The sequence below is a fragment of the Myotis lucifugus genome, unplaced genomic scaffold (genome assembly GCF_000147115.1).
Source record: "Myotis lucifugus unplaced genomic scaffold, Myoluc2.0 scaffold_7, whole genome shotgun sequence".
In the NCBI taxonomy this organism is placed as follows: domain Eukaryota; kingdom Metazoa; phylum Chordata; class Mammalia; order Chiroptera; family Vespertilionidae; genus Myotis; species Myotis lucifugus.
This window is the reverse complement of record NW_005871055.1, coordinates 19886453-19903768: the sequence shown is the minus strand read 5'-3', so window position 1 is coordinate 19903768 and position 17316 is coordinate 19886453. Positions and strand designations below refer to the sequence as shown.

General features: G+C 37.1%; 1 protein-coding gene across 1 annotated transcript in view; it reads left to right on the top strand.

Moving 5' to 3' along the window:
• The window catches only part of LOC102440557 (serine/threonine-protein kinase DCLK1), a 518233-nt gene that overhangs the window by 265886 nt on the left and 235031 nt on the right, over nt 1–17316 (top strand). The window lies entirely within an intron of this gene.

Below are 17316 nucleotides of genomic sequence, written 5' to 3'. Positions count from 1 at the left end.
AGAACCTTAACAGCATCATGGGAAAAGTTATTAAAGAGGCCTTTCCATGATAATATTACTTCTAATTTAATTAGGGAAATATTACATACTTATTGACAATTCAAATTCTAGCTAGTTGGAAATGATTTTTGAAGTGAATGAATTTTTTGCCTAGATAAATTCAATTAAACAAATTAGTAAGCTTTTAGCAAAATGGATGGGAAATACATGAGCACCAACATAATATGATGAGTAATGTAATATTTCTGCTCTAACACTGCTGATGTGTATTCACATAGAGTATCTATATTATATGCATATATACATATCAATTACATGCATTTAAACATATGTAATTATTTCATCATTTAAAAGTGATGTAGAATGTGTAGGGAGGGATAAGAATAAGAAAGGTTACCTCTTTATTGTGAAAATTTCAAATGCCCAATAAAAGTATATATAGAGGTGACATTTGAAAGATTGAAGTTATTTTGGTTCAAATTTTTTAGCTGGAAGAGTGGTTTGGTACCTCTTTTCTTATAAATAAGTTTTCTTTGCTAAATATGTTCTGTCATTATCTCTAATAGGCATGCCCTTTGGGGGCAAAGATTTGGGGAGAGACCTCTACCCATCCCATCCCTTCTTCAGGCAGCTTTGCCATTGTGTGGAACAAATGAATGTTAGGGGTCAGGCAGAAGAGCTGACAGCATGGTTTTGAAAAAAAAATAAACTGTCTTGACTTTCAATTTAAAGAAAATAGCTGCTTCTAATAGAATGGTCTGAGAGACCAGATGCATTCTGAAATGAAAGTTTCATTTGTTGCTTTGATATAGAAAACAACCTATCAGACTGGAACTGGAATACAGCTCAGTTTCACATCAGCAGAGTTGGCCTGTGGTTCCCAAGCCCCCAGTCTCTTTCTACCCCATGTTAGAATCCTTTCTCATTAAAAAGGATTCATACAGATCTCTCCCTATCTCTATTTGTGTATCTATGTCTGTCTGTCTATCTATCTATCTATCTATCTATCTATCTATCTATCTATCTATCATCTATCTATCTATCTATCATCTATTCGTCTATCTATCTACCTATCTATCTAAGTATTTATCTATCTCTCTATCGGCACAGCAGTGCACATCACACATGCATCAGGACAACTTGCCCATAATTTGTGGTTTGGCCCTTTGCAGGCCCACTTCAAACTGTTTGAGAGAGAAAGTGAGAACTTCACATCCTTTCTCCTGATGAATATACCCTATTTCTTGATGTGAAATATATTTGCTGAGTAACTGTGTTCTCCCCCATCCTAAAAGAAGCATGTGGATTGGGGAGGTGGAGAGAATCTAAATTAAAATTTTATTTTCTTGGATGAACTTAACCCTGAAACTAAAATCACATGTTGACAACTGCAATTTCCCTGTTGCTTGTACGGCATGTTTTAATGCTAATATATTAAAATTTGAATCTTCTAGAAAGTGCTCTGAGCATAATTTAGCCTAGCTTATATGTACTTGCTAAATGGCATTTGCACATTGAGGCTTCATTTGGCCTGTTCCGAGTAGCTTCCTGTACCACTGCTGATACTGACATCTTCAGAATTAATACTTACCCAGTACTGTGCTTGATCTAATGGTGCCAAGAAGTGGCCTTTTGCTGCAAGGCAGTACTTTTATTTTATCTTTCAAAATTAACCCGGCTCCCAGTGTGTTCAGGATTAGCAACAGTACATCCCCCTAATTACTGCTGGAAAAGTTCCTGGAAGCGGCTCTTAAGGTCTAACCAGTGAGAAGTTTACCATTAGATACTTGTATTTCATGGGGCTATACTAGAGCCAGAGCAATATTAGAAACTGTAAGGAGCCTCCTTCCTCCCCTAAGTTTTCACCTGGAAAAAAACAAAAACAAAACAAAACAAAACAAAACAAAAAACAAAGAACCCACAAAAACACCTTCCTGTTTCTAGCTCAAAATATAACTGTTTTAGCGATATCATCATCAATGAGTGGAGTCTCAGCACCTTCAAAAATGGTGGATACAGTTCTATATAGAAAGACAGATAGGCCAACAGATCCTTCTCCAGCATGGCTGGCTGTCTAATTTAGAATGTTGAAATATCATCCAGGAAAATGCCAAATTGGAGACAAGAAGCTTAACCTGGTTGTGCCTATATATTGATGATAAGTTGACAAATTTTCTATTTGTTGCCATTAAAAAGTGGTAAGATTTTGTTGAGAAATGCTTGCCTCACACCTGGGAGGGACAATTAACTCCTTGGTGATGAGTCTGTCACAGGATGTCAACTTTTGTCGACCCAACCCCCAGCCTCAACACTGATGTCCCCAAATTTGCTTGGCCAATTTCTTCACCCACTCACCTCAACCCTACCAGGCCTAAATATCTGTCATCCTCTTTTGTTTTAACTAATTTATTAGTGCTCTTGATTCTGATGTTAATAGGTATTGCTTTAAATATACATATTTTTGCTTAAATGTTTAAGTTTCCTAGGGCTGGTGTAACAAAGTTCCACAAACTGAGGGCTTAAAATAATAGAAATTGATTCTGGAACAATTCTGGAGGCCAAAAGTTAAAAATCAAAGTATGGGAAACACTATGCCTCCACAGAGTCTGGTTTCCGGTGGTTGCCAGCAATCCTTGGCATCCCTGGGTTTGTCCCAGCATCACTCTGATCTCTGCCTCCATTTTCACGTGGCCTCTCTCTGTGTACAAAATTGCTTCTTCTTATAAGGACACCAGTTATTGAATTAGGGTCCACCCTAATCCAGCCTGACCTCATTATAACATGATGACATCTACAAAGACCCTATTTCTAAGTAAGGCCACATGTATAGGCCTCAACATAACTTTGGGAAAGACACAATTTATTCCACCACAAATGTTGTTTGAACTTGTCCAAACTTTATTTGAACTTGAGTTACAAGTAAACTAATTTCTATTTGTTTGCTTTGACCTGTCTTTAGATTTGCACAGCTATAGCTTTATATTCATTAGTAGAATACATAAACAACAGATCTGTGACAAGGTTGCCTCTCATCTGACCTTTTATAGGTAGTATCACCTGATGGATCAGAGGAATGAATGCTGTGGGCGGTCTGAGCCCCTTTGACTAAGATGAAAATATATGGTCTGAATGCTAGAGGTGGTTGTATTTTTAATTGAGTTGCCTTGTCCAAAAGGTACTGATTTCCAGGTCTTTGTCAAATGTGCTGGAGGAGACCTCTGTTAGAATTGGCTCTTAATGTCTCTGAAGGGAGGGGTTGTTTGTTTGATGAGAGTCATAGCACAGGGTTCTGGTTTGGGTTCTGTATCATTCAGCATTGTTAGAAATGCCCACTCGAAAAGTTGATGGTGTGTGGATGAAGTCATATGGGAGGGAAGCTAATGCAGCAGAAGATAAGATGAGAATTCACAAGGATTTTTATAGGAGGTAGTTTCTAAGAAGATAAAACTGAATTGGTACAAACAAAAAGTAATGCTCTGGGGATTTTTATTTTTTTAAAAAGCCAGTTCTACAAGCTTGGTTAACATCAATGTAGTTTTAACAGTAGCACATATGACAATTAACTTTAGTTCACTGCAGGCTTATTATGGCTCATTTACTGTATGTAGTATAAGTATATTATCCTATATAATAAAAGGCTAATATGCAAATCGACTGAATGGCAGAATGACACACTGACCACCAGGGGACAGATGCTCAATGCAGAAACTGCCCCCTGGTGGTCAGTGCGCTCCCACAGGGGGAGTACCGCTCAGCCAGAAACCGGGCTCATGGCTGGCAAGCACAGCAGCACAAGTGGGAGCCTCTCCCGCCTCCAAGGCAGCGCTACAGATGTTCAAATGCTGGCTTAGGCCCACTCCCCATGGGGACATCCCCTGAGGGCTCCTGGACTGTGAGAAGGTGCAGGCTGGGCTGAGGGACCCTCCCTCCACCAGCCAGTGCATGAATTTCGTGACTGTCAATAAAAATTCACAAAACTGGTATAGAAGTATAGAAGAAATTTAAATAATTGAACTCTCACATGATGTTTTTTTTGTAAGTTTGTGACATTTATGCTTCTGAAATTATGAAAGTTTAAAACTACTCTAAGACTTTTTGGCTACTCTATGTGTTCACGTGTGTGTGTGTGTGTGTGTGTGTGTCCACGTGTGTGTGTGTGCATGTGTGTGTGCATAGTGTCTCTGCAGAATGCCAATCCAGTTTCTCTCTGCACCAGATAGACCAGCCGTGGGCAAACTACGGCCCGCGGGCCGGATCCGGCCCGTTTGAAATGAATAAAACTAAAAAAAAAAAGACCATACCCTTTTATGTAATGATGTTTACTTTGAATTTATATTAGTTCACACAAACACTCCATCCATGCTTTTGTTCCGGCCCTCCAGTCCAGTTTAAGAACCCATTGTGGCCCTCGAGTCAAAAAGTTTGCCCACCCCTGAGATAGACCCATCTGAGTACAGGTTCTTCCTGGGTATGTGATTCTAAAGGAACATTTCCTCAGCTGCTCTTATGGACCCCCATGGAGTTGGGTTCCCAGAATCTGCTTGGTAAATGTTTCTAGAAATGTTTCATTCTGACCACTTTCCAGAGACTCATGTCCTGAAAGAGATGAGACAAGTGGCCTCAGGCATCACTCACCACAGGATCCTAATTGCTCTCCCCAATTCTGGGTGAAAGGAAAACAGGTTTAGAAGCTGAAACAGTAGAAACAGTATTGGATTAAGGTTAGAAGACACAGGTCTGGTCCAAGCTCTATGTCCTACTTGCTGTGTGGTCTCTAAATCTCCACACCTGCTTTCTATTCTGTAAAACACCATTTTTTTCCTGAGTTGTAATGGACCTCAAATAAGATAATAAATGTAAAAGCACGTTCAAAACTGTGTTCCTTATTACTTAGTGACTGATGTTAGTGAGTGACACCTCAGCTGAAATATATCTCCTAGTGGATTGCAGCTGCACTCCATCACGTAGATTCATTTGCAAGGCTTAATTGGAGGCAGATGTCACCAAGGTTTGCTTTTGGTACTCTTGAGAACAAAAAGTGATTATCTGTTGCTTTCTTCTCACTCTCACTTTTATTCCTGTGGTGGAGTGAAGAGGAATTTAGGACCTTTGAAGATATTCACCCTGCTCTGGAGGGAATCTCTGGAAGATTAACCAAATCGCATTTAGAACCAGTCAGACTTCTACAACTGACAATGTTCAGGAGTCCCAGCCCTTATGTCCTTGTTAATTTGGGTCCAAGGGATTTTTTAAAAATATATATATATACATTTTTATTGATTTCAGAGAAAAAGGTAGAGGGAGAGAGAGATAGAAACATCAATGATGAGAGAATCATTGATTGGCTGCCTCCTGCAAACTCCACACTGGGGATTGATCCTGCAACCCAGGCATGTGTCCTGACCTGGAATCGAACCATGACTGTCTGGTTCATAGGTCAACACTCAACCACTGAGCAATACCAGCCGGCAGGTCCAAGGGATTTTTGACAGCTGCACTGATCTGTCCTGGAGCAACTGATGCTAGGAAACCACAGGTCACTGGGAACACTGGAAAGATGTTCAGAATCTGGGTAAAGACCAGGCCTCCTCACAAAGTGGTTTTTGAGTACTACTAACAAAGTTCATTCTTTTTTTTTTTTTAAATATATATTTTATTGATTTTTTACAGAGAGAAAGGGAGAGAGATAGAGAGTTAGAAACATCGATGAGAGAGAAACATCGATCAGCTGCCTCCTGCACATCTCCTAATGGGGATGTGCCCGCAACCCAGGTACATGCCCTTGACCGGAATCGAACCTGGGACCTTTCAGTCTGCAGGCCGACGCTCTATCCACTGAGCCAAACCGGTTTCGGCCAAAGTTCATTCTTTTATGTATCCATTTATTATTCAATAAGCTAAGCTAACTTACCATGAGCCAGGCAATGTTCTGGACACAAATAATTGTAACAGTAATGCTTACATGAAATGTGACTTTTAATATTGTTTATGTTTAAAGATGTCAAAGGACAGTATGGATGGACCTACATGATATTATGCTAAGTGAAATAAGTCAATAAGAGAAAGATAAATATCATATGATTTTACTTATATATAGAATTTAAAGAACAAAATAATCAAACAAAAAATTAAAACAGACTCATAGATACAGAGAATGGGGGTTGGGAGACTGGGCAAAAAAGGTGAAGGGATCAAGAACTACAAATTTGTAGTCAAATTGATAGTCACAAAATAGTCACAGGGATGTAAACTACAGCATAGGGAATATAGTCAATATTGGTGCAATTATTATGTACAGTGTCAGGTGGCTACTTGAAATATCGGGGGGAACACTTTGTAAAATATATGATTGTTTAACCACTGTGCTGTACACATGAAACTAATACAAATAATGTTGACTGTAAACTGTAATTGGAAAATAAATATTTTTAAAGTTAAAACCAAAATAAATAAATAAATGAATAAAGATGCCAAGTGATCTTATATACTGAATTTGGATTCAGAATGCAAAAATCTTTCATTTTTGCTCATGTGTATTTTATCTCTTTGGAAAAAATATTGCAGTAATATGCCTAATGAATCACAAGAGACTGGAAATTCTTTATAGATTTGAAATTTTAACTGGATTATATGACCAGTTTAAATTGAATTTATGTGCAGATTTCTTTAAAATGTGTGGTAGTTTATGCTGAAAAATTTTGTTGTTTCAGTATGTTAATTCTAGAAATGTACAGTTCTTATAAAAAACACATTAGAGCTGTCTTATTGAATAATTGCCAAGTTTCTGTGACATTTCAGTGTTGTACAGAAAATCTAGTATAATCAGTCCTTATTGCATTGATTATGGAATGAAGCCTGATGTTTGAAATAGAGGGTTTTGTTTCAAATGGAGAACACACTGGCTAATGTGCTTTGCTCTTATTAGCAAGTTCTCATTTGCCTCTTAGGAGTGGAAAAACCACAGGGGTTCTGGAGACTTTCTCCATCTTAGCTACATTTTAGCTCATGCATAAATATAAAATTTCCCAGAACACAGTGATATTTTTAGTTTTAGTCCACTGCCAAGCTATGGAGACATATAGAATATTGTACTTTGGAGACAGAATCTAACTCAAGGACAAGCTAGTTCCTTTGCTACATAGATGATTTTCTACTTTGGAAATCATGATATTATATAACATATGTAATCTTTTCTTTATACTTTCTCTTCTGGTCCTCATGAGTTTCTTTTTATTGTATTCAGTATCAGTGAACCCTGAATTACTGATATAGACAAATCCTACAAAATATAACATTGAAAATGAATCCTGTACATTAAGAGTCTTGGAGATCATCAGCTCACCCTCCCTTCCAATACACAAGTCCTCCCCACAGCATTGCAACCATTGTTCTTTTATCTTCAACTAGAGCCCCCTGTTTCTGGAAGCTTACAACTTATTAGAAGGCCAATTCCACTGCCCACTAGTGCTAATTTTTAATAAGTTCTTTTTTATATTGAGCCCTAATTAATCTCTCTCTAGCTTGTACACAGTGGTCCCAATTCTTCCCTCCAGAATAATAAATACCACCTACTGCCTTCAATCTTAGAAGATGAGCTTTCCCCTAGTCCTTGGGATGATCAAAGTCATTCACTATAAACTATTTTATTTTTCTTTCCCTCTAGACCAGGGGTGGGGAATGTCCAGCCTAAGGAAAGTATAAGGCTGACAAAACCATTTAGTCTGGCCCTGCCAAGGCATTATTGTAACTCATCTTCTCCTCCCTTTTGTTCTCTCACCTTTCAAGAAAGAAGAGTCTTTTCCTTCATAAAAGCAATGAGAGTGTTTTTGATTTTGTGTTCACTCTTCTTTGTGACTTGCCTCATCAGCTCTCCTTTCCTATCATTTTTGTGGATTCCTTGTTTTATCCTATCTTTATTGCCTCTTTCTCCTCAACCTGTGGCCATGTCTACATTTCTCTTATCCTAAAAGAGCCTTCAGTCATCTCTATCATCTTATCGAACTGCAATGCCCTTTCTGTCTCTGCTTTTTATTTTTTTATTTAAATTCTTTATTGTTGAAAGTATTATATATGTCTCCCTTTCCCCCCATTACCAACAGTTTTTTTTTAAAAGTTACAGTCCTAGAGGCTCACTTCTTATATCTTTGGGTAAATGATACTTTGAAAACACAAGAATTATGAGGGATTTTTCATGTAAACAATATCTTCCACTATCCTTTTAAATTTATACAGTGACAGAGGTTCTTCTTTTGCCAATGGATACTTGGACAATCTCAAGACTTTTCTGCTCCCTCCTAAGAGAGTAAAAAGTATTATGGACTTTTTTAGCTACAAATCACCATGTTAATTCATAACTGAAAATATCCAGTCCTAGGCAATATCATTCAAAATTGAAGTTCTTTTTCCATACCTATCTAAGGCTCGATGTAGTAAAAGGAAAATGGTCAGGTTGATGCCTTCTCTCTTTTTCACTCACCTCCTCCCTGTGGTTTTTTATCCTTTCAGGATTAGAATAGGTAAAGTAGGAGTTGAGTGGATGATGAGGAAGGGGGAGGTAGAAGGTCCATACCTGACTGTACTGTTGTAAGATGGCTTCAGGCTCTCTTGGACAGCAGATGTTACATAAAGCCAGCTCCTCTTATGGGTGTTTTCATAGTTCTTCAGGGACTCTCACTGGGAACTTCCCAATATTCTTTTTTTGATGCCATCAATTCTGTTTCTTCCAGCTTTGGATGTTTCTCTTTCTATTTGTTTTCAAAATCTCTCCCTGTTGGCTTCAGATGATCTTCTTAGGGATAATTTAAATTAGATTCATGCCAACTCCATCAGATTAATCAAAGCACTCATATGTCCTTTACACCAGCCCATGCACTCAATGCACCCAAGTTGTCTTCATGCGGCTGCCAGAGTTTTGAGGATGAGAGCCAAACATTCAAACACCAGTCGCCTGTATCCCTCCACCCATACACAACAATGACTAAGCTCTTCAAATCTCCTAGTGAAGCACCAACTGAACCAAAAGGAAGCAACTCCCATCTTTTAGAATAAGGGAATTCACAGCGCAGCTCTCTCTAAAGAAAACCTTACCAATCTTCTTTCTCTGTAATAACGTAAGCCTTTTATACCTTTGAGGTGGGTAAGAAAACTAAGGCATGTAATTTTTTGCTTATATCTACTTTGAAATTTACATCTCACAATTCACTTTAGTATCTAATTTACAACCCATTGGAGTTTGGGTAAAAGTATCAATTTGAAATCCTATTACATTTGCCTCCTACTCCTACCACATATAAAATATTCAATTAAACAAAGATAATCTTCTAATTACTATATCCAATATTTTCATTTTTTCCCTTCTTCCACCTCAACTTTTTTGTAGCATTTGACATTTTTTAAAATATATTTTATTGATTTCTTACAGAGAGGAAGGGAGAGGGATAGAGAGTTAGAAACATCGATGAGAGAGAAACATCGATCAGCTGCCTCCTGCACACTCCCTACGGGGGATGTGCCTGCAACCAAGGTACATGCCCTTGACCTGAATCGAACCTGGGACCCTTGAGTCCATAGGCTGATGCTCTATCCACTGAGCCAAACCGGTTAGGGCACATTTGACATTTTTGATGATTCCGTCCTTGAAATTCTCTCCCCTTTGTTCTTCATGGTGTTTTGCTGTCCTGGTCTTATGCCCACCTCCTTGACTATTCCTGATCTTTTTTTTCAGTTGTGTTCTTGTTCCATATAGGCCTTAATAATTGTTCCCTAAGATTCATTCCCCAATCTTTTTTTTCTACTTAATTACTCTATTCCTAGCCAAGTTCATCTACCTTAATGGTTTCAGCAATGATAGTGATGGTAGACAGTGATGGTGACAAATGGCAACCAGATGGTATGCAATAAGCAAAGCCTTTGAAGTATGTATAATTTTCCCAATTTTACAATTAAGGAAATTAAGGCTTTGATGATAAATTTGTCCAAGACCACACAGCTAGTTAGTGTTGAAGGCAGAGTTCAAAGCCAAGTTTGTTTATATTTGACAACACACTCAGTCTCTAAGTATACCTCCTCTTAAATATGTATCTCTAACGCTGACTCTTCTCATGAGCTCCAGAACCATATTTCCAATGTTCTATTATGAACTTTCTTACGATTATTTCACAGCACCTGAAATGTAACACATCCCACAGCTGAACTCGTCTTCTTATTCATTTATTTATTTTTATTAAATTTATTGGGGTGACATTGGTCAACATGAACATATAGGTTTCAGGTATGTATTTCTATGTTACAATATCTGTATATTGCACCATGTGTCCACCACACAAAGTCAAATCTTCTCCTGTCACCATATATTAGAACCCCCTTCTCCCCCCACCTCCTTCTCTCTGGCAATCACCACACTGCTGTTTGTGTTCATAAGTTTCAGTTTTATATTCCACAGATGAGTGAAATTATATGGTTCTTACCTTTTTATGACTGACTTATTTCACTTAGCATAATGGTCTCAAGATCCATCCATGTTGTTGCAAATGGCGCTATTTCATCCTTTCTTATGGCTGAGTAGTATTCCATTGTGTATATGTATGGCATCTTCTTTATACAGTCATCCATCACAGGACACTTTGGTTGTTTCCATGTCTTGGCCACAGTGAATAATGCTTCAATAAACATAGGGTGCATATATCATTGTGAATACATGATTTTGAGTTATTTGGGTATATACTCAGGAGAGGGATTGCTGGGTGATATGGTAGGTCTATTCTTATTTTTTTGAGGAATCACCAGAGTGCTTTCCATAATGATTGTACCAGTCTGCATTCCCACTAGCAGTGAATTAGGGTTTCCTTTTACCCACAAACTGTCCAAAATTTGTTGTTTGTCTTGTTAATAATGGCCACTCTAATAGGTTTGAAATTGCATCTCATTGTAGTTTTTTAAAAATATATTTATTGATTTTAGAGAGAGGAAGGGAGAGGGATAGAGATATAGAAACATCATGAGAGAAAAACATTGATTGGCTGCCTCCTACTGGGGATCCAGCCCACAACACGGCATGTGCACTGACTGGCAATTAAATGGTGACCTCCTGGGTCATGGATGGATACTCAACCACTAAGCAACACTGTCCAGGCTAATTGTAGTTTTTATTTGCATTTCCCTAATTGCCAGTGAACATCATTTTATATATCTATTGACTGGTTGTAGATCTTCTTGGGAGAGGTGTCTATTCAGGTTCTCTGCCCACTTTTTGATTTGACTATTTGTTTGTTTGGTGTTGAGTTTTATGAGTTCTTTATATATTTTGAAAATTAAACCTTTGTCAGAGCTACTGTTTGCAAATATCCTCTTCCATCTGGTTAGCTGCCTCTTTGTTCTGTTGTCAGTTTCTTTTGCTGTGCAGAAGCTTTTTAGTTTTATATAGTCCCATTCATTTATTTTTGCCTTTAATTCCCTTGCCTTTGGGGTCAAGTTCAAAAAATTTTCTCTATGGCAAGATCCATACATTTGATACCTATATTTTCTTCTATGTAACTTATTGTTTCAGGTCATATATTTAGATCTTTGATCCATTTTGAATAAATTTTTGTACATGGGGACAAACTCTAATCCAGTTTAGTTAATTTGTGTGTGGCTTTCCAGTTTTCCCAGCACCATTTATTGAAGAGATAATCTTTTCTTTTAATTTAAATTCTTTATTGTTTAAAGTATTACATAAGTCTTCCTTCTCCCCTAGCACATGCCCTCCAGAACCCCCATACTGTCTGTGTCTATTGTTTATGCTCATATTCATGCATATAAGTCCCTTGGTTGGTCTCTAACACCCTCACCCACTCCCTGCCTTCCCTTTTAGGTTGGACCGTCTGTTCGATGCTCTGGCTTTATGTTTGTTCATCAGTTTATGTTGTTCATTATATTGAGCGAGATCATGTGACATTTATCTTTCTCTGACTGGCTTATTTAGCTTAGCATAATACTCTCCAGGTCCATCCATGCTGTTGCAAATGGTAAGAATTCCTTCTTTTTTACCGCAGCATAGTATTCCATTGTATAGATGTATCACAGTTTTCTAATCCACTTAATCTGCTGATGAGCACTTAGGCTGGTTCCAAATCTTAGCTATGGTAAATTGTGCTGCTATGAACATATGGGTGCAATATATTATCTGATTGATGTTTCTGATTACTTGGGATATATTCCTAGAAGTGGGATTACTGGGTCAAATGGGAGTTCCATTTTTAATTTTTGAGGAAGCTCTAAACTGTTTTTCACAGTGGCTGCACCAGTCTGCATTCCCACCAACAGTGCACGAGGGTTTCGTTTACTCCACATCCTCCCCAGCACTTGTCCTTTGTTGATTTGTTGATGATAGCCATTCTGATAGGTGTGAGATGGTACCTCATAGTTGTTTTGATTTGCATCTTTTGGATGATTAGTGACTTTGAGCATGTTTTCATATGTCTCTTGGCCTTCTGTATGTCCTCTTTCAAAAAGTGTCTATTTAGGTCTTCGCCCATTTTTTGATTGGATTGTTTATCTTCCTTTTATTAAGTTGTATGAGTTCCTTATAAATTTTGGAGATTAAACCCTTATCAGAGATAACATTGGTAAATAGTTCTCCCATGCAGTGGGATTTCTTGTTGTTTTGTTGATGGTTTCTTTTGCTGTGCAGAAGCTTTTTATTTTGATGTAGTCCCATTTGTTTATTTTCTCCTTAGTTTCCATTGTCCTAGGAGCTGTATTGGTAAAGATATTGCCACGTCTGATATTTTGTTGCCTATGGATTCTTGTAAGATTTTTATGATTTCTCATCTTATGTTTAAATCCTTTATCTATTTTGAATTTATTTTTGTGTATGGTGTAAGTTGGTGGTCTAGTTTCATTTTTTAGCATGTATCTGTCCAATTTTTGCAACATCATTTATTGAAGAGTCTGTCTTGACTCCATTGTATGCTCTTGCCTCCTTTGTCAAATATTAATTGAGCATAATGGCTTGGGTTGATTTGTCGGTTTTCTGTTTTGTTCCATTGGTCTATATGTCTCTTCTTCAGCCTGTACCAGGCAGTTTTGAGCAAAGTGGCTTTGTAATATAGCTTGATATCTGGTATTTGATCTCTCCAACTTTGTTCTTCTTTCTCAGGATTGCTGTGGCTATTCAGAGTCTTTTTTGTATTCCATATGAAATTTTGGAGAGTTTGTTCTAGGTCTGTGAAATATACCATTGGTATTTTAATTGGGATTGCATTGATTCTATAGATTGCTTTGGGTAGTATGGACATTTTAATTATGTTGATTCTACCAATCCATGAACATAGTATATTCTTCAATTTTTTTTATGTCTTCCTCTATCTCTTTTTTCAATGGCCTGTAGTTTTCTGAGTACAGGTCTTTTACTTCCTCAGTTAAGTTTATTCCTAGATATCTTAATTTTTTTAGTGCAATGGTAAATGGGATTGTTTTATTAGTTTCTCTTTCTGTGTGTTCATTATTGGTGTATAAAATAGCCATAGATTTCTGGATGTTTGTTTTGTATCTTGCCATATTGCCAAATTTATTTATTAAGTCTAGTAGTTTTTTTATGGAGTCTTTAGTATTTTCTATGTACAATATCATGTCATCTGTGAATAATGACAGTTTTACTTGTTGTTTTTTTTCTTCCATTTTGGATGCCTTTTATTTCTTTTTATTGTCAGATTGCTATGGCTAGCACTTCCAGTACTATGTCAAACAGGATTGGTGAAAGTGGGCATCCCTGTCTTGTTCCTGTTCTTAGGGGAAATGGTTTTAGTTTTTGCCCATTGAGTATGATGTTGGCTGTAGGTTTGCTATATAAGGCTTTTATTATGTTGAGATATGTTCCCTCTATTCCCACTTTGCTGGGAGTTTTTATCAAGAAAGGGTGTTGGATTTTGTCAAATGCTTTTTCTGCACCAATTGATATGATTATGTGATTTTTGTCTCTCAGTTTATTTATGTGATGTATCACATTTCTTGGTTTGCAGATATTGTACCAGCCTTGCATCCCAAGAATAAACCCCACTTGGTCATGGTGTATGATCTTTTTAATGTAATGCTGAATCTGACTTGCTAGAATTTTGTTGAGGATTTTAGCATCTATGTTCATCTGGGATATTGGCCTGTAATTCTCTTTCTTTGCAATGTCTTTATCTGGTTTGGGGATTAGGGTAATGCTAGCTTTATAAAAAGAACTTGGAAGTGTGCCTTCCTCTTAAATTTTTTTGAATAGCCTGAGAAAGATAGGTTTTAGTTCTTTCAATGTTTGCTAAAAATCCCCTGTGAAGACATTCGGACCAGGGCTTTTGTTTGCTGGAATTTTTTTGATTACTGCTTCAATTTCATCAGTGGTTATTGGCCTATTCAGGTTTTTTGATCTTTCTGATTTAGTTTTGGAAGATTTTATTTTTCTAGGAATATGTCCATTTCATCTAGATTGTCATATATATCTATATTCCTTTGTATGTCTGTGGTGTTGGTTGTTACTTCACCTTTTTCTCTTTCATTTCTAATTTTGTTTATTTGGGTACTCTCTGTTTCTTGGTGAACCTGACTAGAGGTTCATCCATCTTATTTATCTTTTAAAAGAACCAGCTCTTTTTCTTTTTATTGATCTTTTGTATTTTTTTGTTTTGTTTTGTTTTGTTGTTTTTGTGTCTCTATTTCATTTATTCCCACTCTGATCTTTTTTATTTCCTTTTTCTGCTTACTCTGGGCTTTTCTTGTTGCACTCTTTCTAATTCTTTAAGTTGTGGGGTTAGATAATTTATTACCATTTTTTTCTTGTTTGATTGTTTGCTTGCTTTTTTTTTGGGTGTGGGTTGGCCTGTAGAGTTATGAACTTTCCTCTCAGAACTGCTTTTACTGTGTCCCATAGATTTTGGATTGATGTGTTTTCAATGTCATTTGTTTCCAGGATGCTTTTTATTTCTTCTTTGATCTCTTTGGTAGCCCATCATTGTTTAATAGCATGCTATTTATCCTCCAAGTGTTTGATTTTTTTATTGTAGTTGATTTCTAATTTTATGCCATTGTGATGTTAGAAGATGCTTGTTATGATTTCTATCCTCTTGAGTTTGGAGAGACTTTGCCTGTGTCCTAATATGTGGTCTATCTTTGAAAATGTCCCATGTGCACTTGAGAAGAATGTGTGTTCTGTAGCTTTGGAGTGAAATGTTCTGGAGATATCAAATAATTCCACCTGATCTAGTGAGTCATTTAGGTTTGCTGTTTCTTTGCTGATTTTTTGTTTAGAGGATTTATTCAGTGGTGTCTATGAGTTATTAAAGTCCCCTACTATGATTGTATTGCTGTCAATCTCTCCCTTGATATCTTCCAGAAGTTTTTTTTAATGTATTTGGATGTTCTTCTATTGGGTGCATATATGTTTACCAGAATTATATCCTCTTGTTGAATTGCTCCCTGTAGTATGATGAAATGGCCCTCCTTATCTTTGTTATGGCCTTCACTTTGAGGCCTATTTTGTCATATATAAGTATTGCTACCCCACTTTTTTTTCCCCATCCCTTCACTATCAGTCTGTGTGAGTTCTTTGTTCTGAGGTGGGTCTCAGACAGCAAATATATGGGTCATGTTTTCTTATCCATTCAGCTACCCTATGTCTTTTAAGTGGAGCATTTAATCCATTTACATTGAAGGTATTATGGATAGGTACTTGTTTGTTGCCATTTTTATTCTTTATGGCTGTCTTCCTTCTTCTCTTTCTATTTATTCTTTTTAGCCGTCCCTTTAGCATTTCTTGCATTGCTGGCTTGGTGGTAATAAAGTCTCTTACTCTTTTTTTTGTCTGTGAATCTCCTGATTTCACCTTCAACTGGAAGGATAGCCTTGCTGGCTATAGTATTCTGGGAGTCAGTCTCTTGCTTTGCATCACTTTGTACATTTCATTCCATACCCTTCTGACCTGATGTGTTTCTGTTGAGAAATCAGCTGACAGTCTAATGGGAGATAACTTATAAGGCACTTCTTGTCTCTCTTCTGCAGCTTTTAAGATTCTTTCTTTGTCGTTGATGTTTGCCAATTTAATTATGATGTGTCTTGGTATCAGTCTTTTTGGGTTCATCTTATTTGGGAGTTTGTGTGCTTCTTGGACTTTTGTGACTTTTTTTCTTCCCCAAACTAGGAAGTTTTCTGTCATTATTTCTTCAAACATGTTCTCTATTTCTTGATCCACTTCCCCTCCTTCTGGTACTCCTATTATGCAGATGTTGTTTTGTGTTGTCCCAGAGCTCCCTTAAACTTTCCTCCTAATTTTTATTTATTTTTTTCCAGTTTTGGCTCTTCTTGGCTGTTTTTTTCTACCTTTATCTTCTAACTTGCTGATGGGGTCTTCAGTTTCTTCTAGTCTACTGTTGAAACTCTCCATTGTTTTCTTTATTGTAGCTATGTCCTTCTTCATTTCTCGTGATTTTCTTTATTTTCTCTTGATTCTTACACACGTTGTTGAACTTGTCTTATATTCGTTTCAGTGTCCTCATAACCATTGCTCTGAATTCTTTCTATGACAAATTGTTTGCCTCCATTTCATTTATTTACTTTCTGGTGATTCCTCCTTTCTTTCTTATGGGGTTTGTTTCCTTGTCTCCCCATTTTTGCTATTTCTTTGTTATTGTTTCTATGTATTAGGTCAAACTGCTGTGCCACCCAGATTTTTTGAGTTTGTCTTATATAGTATATGTTTTGTGGGCCCCATGGTGCAATCCCTGCTGTCTCCTGGGCTGGGTATTCTAGGGAAGCCCCCTACTTGGGATATTTGCATCTTGATGTTGTTGTCCCATTCATGGATGGAGTCTCCTCTCAAGGTGTCTGGTTATGTGACTCGCTCTCTACCATGTTGACCAAACAAACAACACAAAATACAATTCAACAAGATATCACACAAAGGGAACAAAATCTGAATGTACTCATGACACTGATAACCCCAATAAAAGTGACCACCAGAGAAAAGAGAATTAGGAGAGAGGAAAGAGAGCAAAGTTGATATTGAGGAAAGAAAAAAAAAAGGTAAGAGAGAAAGAAAAAGAAGAAAAGAAAAGAAGAAAAAAAAAGAATATGGGGAGAAAACAATGCAAACCAAACAGACATACCAAAAAGTGCAAAAAACAAACACCCAGAAAAAGGGGGGTACAGAATCTGTAGAGGCAGAGGTTCTATATAGAATGTAAGGCTAAGAAATTGTATGAATAGGGGAAGGACCACAGTTCAGTATAGAGGAGGTAGAAAGAGAATGAGTGGATAAGAAGAAAAGAAAAAGAAAATAATAATAATAAAAAATATAAAACA